We start from the raw sequence: 7,167 nt of genomic DNA on the forward strand, positions 1-7,167 counted from the left end.
TCAGGGATTTTCTTTTTTCGGATTTGGAATAAAATGGGAGGGGGGGTGGCCGTTGCCCTATAACATGCAAAAAAAATTGCAATGTATTTTTGGACCACTCTATTGCACATCCTTTAATTTTAGAAATTTAATTTTTAATCGAAGTTTAACTGGTTTAAATTTACAGATTTTCGGCAGTGATAAGATAAGAAATGAAGAGAGGATTTCAGAGGGGACATTAGATATTAAAGTCTTATAATGTACATTGCAAATTATTATAGGAGCAGAAATTGAAAAGGTCAGTACGTAATTTCGACCTTTCGATAAATATAAAATGTGCGTAAATTAAAAGCACACAAGTTACAGAGCGTTTTCCTCCTGATTTTTTGTATAGCAATTCCTTACTTTATGGGTAGTTTTTTTTCGAAATTATATGAAATGGAAAAAAATATAACTTCTGCATTAATGCTTTAAAATGACAATTTAACTCGCTCGTTTATATGTCAAACAGAATTAAAAGTTGTAATTAAAATATGTGTATTTCGTTGTTTCCGCTAGTGAATATTATCAAACCAACAAATTCCTTAGGAAAAATTGAGTTTATCGATTTCAAATAAATATACAAATTATTATTAATAAATAAATTAATATTTAGGCAAATTGGTCGAAGAAACGTACTTGGACTGTGAATTTGTGTGGAATCCGCCAGAAAAGGACCAGGTGAAATTGAGGAAGAAAATTTTCCTGTTTCTTGCGAGGTTATTTAACAAAAAAAAAGAAAGACACAGAAATCGAGAAAAGTAATCATTCCACAAGAACAACCAGATATCTTTGAGTCTTTTGCATCTATAACTAAACACTTTTTATTTCAGTTGCTTCTGGTTAAAACTTCTTATTACTGGAGATGGACAATAATGACTTCGGACAACTGGGGCACGCGAAAGAAACAAGGAAAAAAGATATTTATTAAAAGAGATGGACATACAAAATTTTACATTCTATCTTTTAAACTAAGAAACTTTTTTAATTTTCAGACCACATCCTAGGTTTGGCAAGCTTTGGGATTAAAAAAGTATTGGTGCTTTTCGCATACTTTATTCTTCACCGATTACGGTCAACTTTGGTTCTGGGGCTCCAACACGGGAAGCCAGTTAGGTAAATTAAACAAATTTAAATTCAAAGAGAAATTTTTAAAACAATTTAAGGAACAAAAATTTGTTATTTAATGTAATTTGAATTTAAACTTAAGATTTAAAATAGAATAAAAATCATGGCGATTTCATAGGTTTTACAAACCTTTTAAACATACTTGTGATTGATAAATGATCCTTCATTAGAGTATCATCTATTTCATTTTCAATAAATATTTTTATTTCATCTTCAACGTTTTTGCTTTTATTGTGCTTTACTTGCTTTATTATTTAGAATTTTGCTAATTTTGTTTTACTTGATTTAAATATAAATAATTAATAAGAGGGAAGGAATTTAGTTTAGTTAATTAAACTTTTGCGAACTGATGAGAAATATTGTTTTGTTGAAGATTCGTATTTTGGGATAGAAACATCCTTCGTTCTTTTGGACTGAAAATAGATCTTTTGTTGGGAAAGCCATATTTTGTGGTTAAAGTTCATTCTTTTTAAGTTAAAAGTATAATATTATAATAATGTTTCAGAATTCATATTTTTTGGTTAAAATTTATCTGTTTTGTTAAAAAGTCATATTTTTTGGTAGAAAATTCAACTGTATTGTTAAACATTCTTTTTTTTATTGAAAATTCATGTTTAGTAGAAAATTCATATTTTTGGTTTGAAAGTTAATTCTTTGTAATTAAAAACTTTACTATTATATTTTTGGTTCAGAAAACCATCTCTTTTGGTTAAAAATATAATTATTTTTTCGCAAATTTGAAATTTCTTGTTCGTTAAAATTGACAATGCTACTGTTTAGTTGAAAATTAATCTGTTATGGTTAAAATTTCACCTTTTTGGATTGAAAATTTATCTATTTGGTTGAAAATTGAACTTTTTTGTAGAAAATTCGTCTGTTCTATTAAAAATTCAGCTCTTTTGGTTGAGTGTCTATTTTATTGCAAATTCAACTGTTTGTTTAAAATTGAACAGTTTTGTCGAAAAAAATGGTGTAAAAAATTCTTCTTTTTGATTAAAAAATGGAACAATTTGGTCCATTTTTTTCTTTCATCACTGAAAAATCTTTCTCGGAAGAGAATGCCAGTGTTGTTGAAAATTCATCTTTCTGTTTTGAAAATCAATCTTTTTTGTTAAAAAAATTATCTTTTTTAGAAGATGAATCTTATAAAAAATCAGACAACGAAGATGGATCTGGAGGAGAAGCTTCTTTTAGTGAAATAGAAAATACAGGTCTTTTGTGGAACAGAAATAAGAAATTTCTTTGAAGCAATAACAATTTCTTCGAATCAAAAGAACGTTTCTTTTAATGAGAGCCAATGAATATCTTAATTTAAATCAAAGAATCTGTTTTCCCACTTTGTCTTTTAAGAACACCTTATTACGATATAAAATACCAAGCTAGCTTATTAATTTATTTATTTGCTTCTAATTCCTGCTGGGACAAAATATTATATTTAAATAAAAGTAATCTGTATGCTGATTACTGCAATTTTTTTTTAAATTCTGTATGCACCAAAATTTAATACGTGCATTTTCCAGATATTGAGAAAATAAAAACAAAAATAAATATGTCCAACTTAGCCTAGTGTGCGTGTTAAGTACACACTAGGGTGGTCCAAAAAGTTTAAACACGCCTTTCACATAAGATAAAAAGACTTTTGTGTAAATTTTATTCAGAATCGTCAATATTAGGTGATAAATCGAGTGGAAACTAAAAGTGCAAAGTTTTTTTTCGCGAGTTTTTAGCGCTAATTATGATTTTTTGCGGTTTCTTTTTATGTAAATTGGTTCTAATACATAAAGTATTTCTTTCAATTGAAAATTAGACGCTTAAATGCATTTTTAATCATTTTATTATTACTTATAGCAATTTTCTCTAGAATGTCACGTTTTTTCCAAGTATCTTAACTTGTTTACAACTTTTCAGTTAAAGCGAGGCAATAATTAATTAAATTTAACATGCATAATTTTTTCAAAGAATTTATTATTATTATTTATAAAAATCTTCTGGTTGAAAAATACTTGAAAGTTGCGTTTTTTTCTCAAATTTCACACTTTTTGTCTCCTTTTCAATTAGAGTGAGGCAATAATAAGTTAAAGTAGACAAACATAATTGTTTAAATAATCTATTATGATTTCTAATAATATTCTCTTTAAATAATGATAGAAAGTGGCTGTTTTTGCCTGAAATATTAAACTTTTTGTCCAATTTTCACTTGAAGCGAGATGATAATTAATAATATTTTTAAATTAGTTGTTTAAACCTCATTTCCCGCAGTAATGTTATAAATTTAAGGGTTTTTCTAAAATTTTTAGCTTTTCTTTGACTTTCTAGTTTTGAAGAAACAATACATAATAATATTAATGTTAAGTTAAAAAAAGAATTTTAGTAACTACTTCAAGAAAAAATTATATTTAATATGATCCAAATAGGATATTTGAAAGATAGTTTAAATATCTGTTTTATTGAAAAAAATATATTCACGAAAAAGAAAGAAATTCTTTAAAAAATGCTTCTCTCGAATGTTAATTTATTTTTGGTTCATAACAAAAGAAAACAAAGCAAAGTATTACAAATTTCCGAAAAATCAAAATTTTCTAGCAGTTATCTAAGAGAAGATAGTTGAGAATAATAATATATTGTTTAAACAAATACGTTTGTCAACTCACTAAGTGAAACGTAGACAAAACGTAAAAAATTACAGAAACCCCCAAAACTACCAAGTATTAATATAAGAACAAATATTCAATAATAATAACAATTTTTTAAAACAGTTATGTTTGTCAAAGTGCGATAATTATTACATCACTTTAAGTGAAAAGTGGACTAAAAGGTGAAAATTTCAGAAAAAATCGCCACTTTCTAATATTGCTCAGAGAGAATGCTAATAAAAATTATAATAAGTTTTTCGAAAAATTATGATTGTTAATTTGAATTAATTATTAACAAACTCTAATTGTAAGTTGGATAAAAACTGGAAAATGTTAGAAAAAACTCCAACTTTCTAGCAACATTGTAGATTTAGAAGAATATTATTATAAATGCTAATAAATGGTTTAAACAATTGCTTCTGCTAAATTAAATTAATTATTGCCTCCCTCTAATTGAAAAGTTGAAAATAGTGAGGAAATTCGGAAAAATCGCGACTTTCTATTTCTTTTCGGAGAGAAAATAATTAAAAAGTAATTTCTCATTTGTATTCTATAGATTATTTTAAAGAGAAAGGTTTAGTTTCAACTCGATTTACTGAATAAGGAGGTTTCTGAATAAAATGTATAAAAACGTATTTTTTATGGGAAGTACGTGTTAATCTTCAAGGGGCTTGGCGGAACCTCTAAAAATCATTTTTAAAAACCGCAATTATTATTTCTGATTTTTTTAGCAATCTATGACGCACTCGTCATGTTACCCTGGAGTTCAAATTTCTTTAAATTTGTTTCGACTAAAATATTTACATTTTGTGTATCGTTGAAGACAGAAATTTTACTTCAAAACAGCTTTCAAAATCTATTCTAAAATGAATGAAATAAATGTATATCTACCTTGAATTGCTTCGTCATGTAAGTACTCTGGTATAACTAGATAGCAAAATTTAAACTTGAACTTCGCGCCAAAACTTTGAAAATTAGATCGAAATCAAAACGAAATCAACGAAATATTTAAAAATTCAAGCCTCATTATCACTTTCCCTTTTTCTAATCACAGCTTTCTAAATGAACTTTGATTCATGACTCTTAGTTTTCCCGAAATAATTATTCAAGAGCAAGAGGTACGAGAAATATGTAATATCACTTGACCTTCAAATTGAAACTTGACGGAAGTAGCAACCTTTAAAACTGAAATATCAGGCCTGCCAACTGTAAGAATATTATTATAGAGATACCAAAATGACGCCCGGATTCCGGGACCGCCGTTCGCTGCATTCGGTGTGAAAACAATCGTTTTGTTTAAATAAATACACTTAAAGTTCCCAAAATAGTGGGCTGGTTGTTACAGTTCGAGAAGAGCTTTATTGTCGACAATGAATTAATAAAAAGTAATCTCGAAGAGTTTAGAACAGGTGGGTATTTTTTTTTAGAATGAGTGATGTAACCAGCTTTGAATTTTAGTGTGTAATAACCCGGCACATTCTTCTCGCATTGTTTACAATTCAGCTTAAATGTAAATTTTGATAAAATATACAATGAATTCCTATAATTTCCTAACTTTAACGCACTCCCGGTTTGTAACTTCTGAAGGCAATGTTCACAGATCGCGGCGTTTTCTTTAAAATTATCTCGAATTCTGTCAAAAGGAATCCAAGTTTGTTTATCATTATCGAAAATCGAACTTGCATTTGAAATTTAATAGTTGCTTTAAAAATCTCTATGTTATGAAGCATAGAGGTAAAGTGAGTTTGAAAAGTTTCGTTGATTTAAGGTGAAGTATGAGAAGTCTATATAGTTTTGCAAGTCATTTTGGCTATTTTTCTTTAGATCGAAGGATAATTTTTTTCTAAATGTTAATTAATAACACTTTCTAAACATCTTCAAGGACTTTTTTGCTTTTCCTGAAAGAACAAAATTAATTAACAGACCTTATATTTATATAATTATCATTGGTGCCAGCGTGGCCCAGTAACTGCGTCAAAAGATAAGAATTTTTATGAACGTGGAAAACCTAGAAACGACAGTGAATTTATTTCATGAAATTGATTTAAATTAGCAGAAAATCCAGTGCAAACATTTTAAATGTCAAGTGATGCATCTAAAACAATTTCTATGTTAAACAAAACAAAAAAATCACTTTCGAAAACTTTTCGTTTTTAAACGCCCAGGGTGTTTCAGTTAAGAAAAAAAAAGAATGTTCTACAAAACAATTGCATTTTCAACCAAATAGTTACATTTTTAGTCAAAATAGTTAATTTTTTACATAAAAAGATGAATTTTCAACAATAAATGCAATATTTGATATTTCAACCGAGAAATATTCTGATTTAAAATTAAAAAATTTACCTGTAAAGTCGAATGTTCATTAGAAGACTTGAATCCTTTACTAAAATAAGATAAATTTCCTACGAGAAAATGTATTTTTACCGAAATATTTTAATTTTCTACTGAAAATGATAATTTTTTAACTAACAATAAAATCGTTAAATTTTCGTTTAAAAAAATCATTTTCGACTATAAGCAAAATGAATTTTCAATAAAATAGTTTAGTTTTCCACCAAAGAAATGAATTTTTGACTTAAATGATGAATCTTCTATTAAAAAAATAAAATTTCAACGAAATAGTTCCACTAAATGGGGAAAAAGAATGAAATCGTTAAATTTTCAAGCCGAAAAGACGAATTTTTAACAAACTAATTAAATTTATGATCACACACGATTTTTTCATTAAGAAAGACAAAAATTGCAATCCCATTGTTGAAATTTCAAGTCAAAAACCGACTTTTCAACCAAAAAGGATAACTTTTTATTAACATTTTTGAATTACGATTAAATTTTTACTGAAAAATTTTATTATTTAGTAGAAAATTTAACAATTCTGTTAAAAAAATTGTTTTTGGTAGACAACTAAAATATTTTGGTGGACAATTATTTGTTTTGAAAATTCATATTTTTGTGTTAAAAATTAAAATTCAAATGAAATATTTTTTGGTTAAAAATTTATCTGTTTTTTAAAAAAGTCGTGTTTGTGGTTGAATTCAACTATTTTTTATTTAAAACTAAATTCTCTTCCATTTAAAGTATCTACTATTATATTATTCGTTAAAGATTCAGAATTTTATTTGAAAATTCAACTATTTTGTAGAAAATTCGTTGTTTTTTTTGTTTAAAATTAATTTCTTTAACTAAAAATTTAACCAGTTCAATTTGAGATTCATCATTTTAGTTCATAGTTCATGTTGTCGGTTAAAGCAGGTTAAAAGTTTAACCTTTTTTAAAGTTAATTTCTTTTAGTTAAAAATAAATGCGAATAATCGACTTTATTCGTTTTCTGAGAAGTTTAATGTACTTACTTTCAATTTTAATTGACAAAAAAACTTTTCAAATTTAG

General features: G+C 26.5%; 1 protein-coding gene across 2 annotated transcripts in view; it reads left to right on the forward strand.

Annotated features, from left to right (window-relative positions):
* Positions 1-1,024: 1,024 nt before the first annotated feature.
* LOC117168926 (mitogen-activated protein kinase kinase kinase 4) overlaps positions 1,025-7,167 on the forward strand; it is a 49,186-nt gene continuing 43,043 nt past the window's right edge. The window contains exon 1 of one of the 2 annotated variants that reach the window (XM_033354897.1): positions 1,025-1,134. The gene's annotated coding sequence lies outside the window, so the exon portion shown is untranslated. Of the gene's footprint in view, positions 1,135-5,040; positions 5,189-7,167 lie in introns of those variants that run through there. The other variant, XM_033354896.1, reaches the window with a different exon arrangement.

This window comes from Belonocnema kinseyi, chromosome 3 (assembly GCF_010883055.1).
Source record: "Belonocnema kinseyi isolate 2016_QV_RU_SX_M_011 chromosome 3, B_treatae_v1, whole genome shotgun sequence".
In the NCBI taxonomy this organism is placed as follows: domain Eukaryota; kingdom Metazoa; phylum Arthropoda; class Insecta; order Hymenoptera; family Cynipidae; genus Belonocnema; species Belonocnema kinseyi.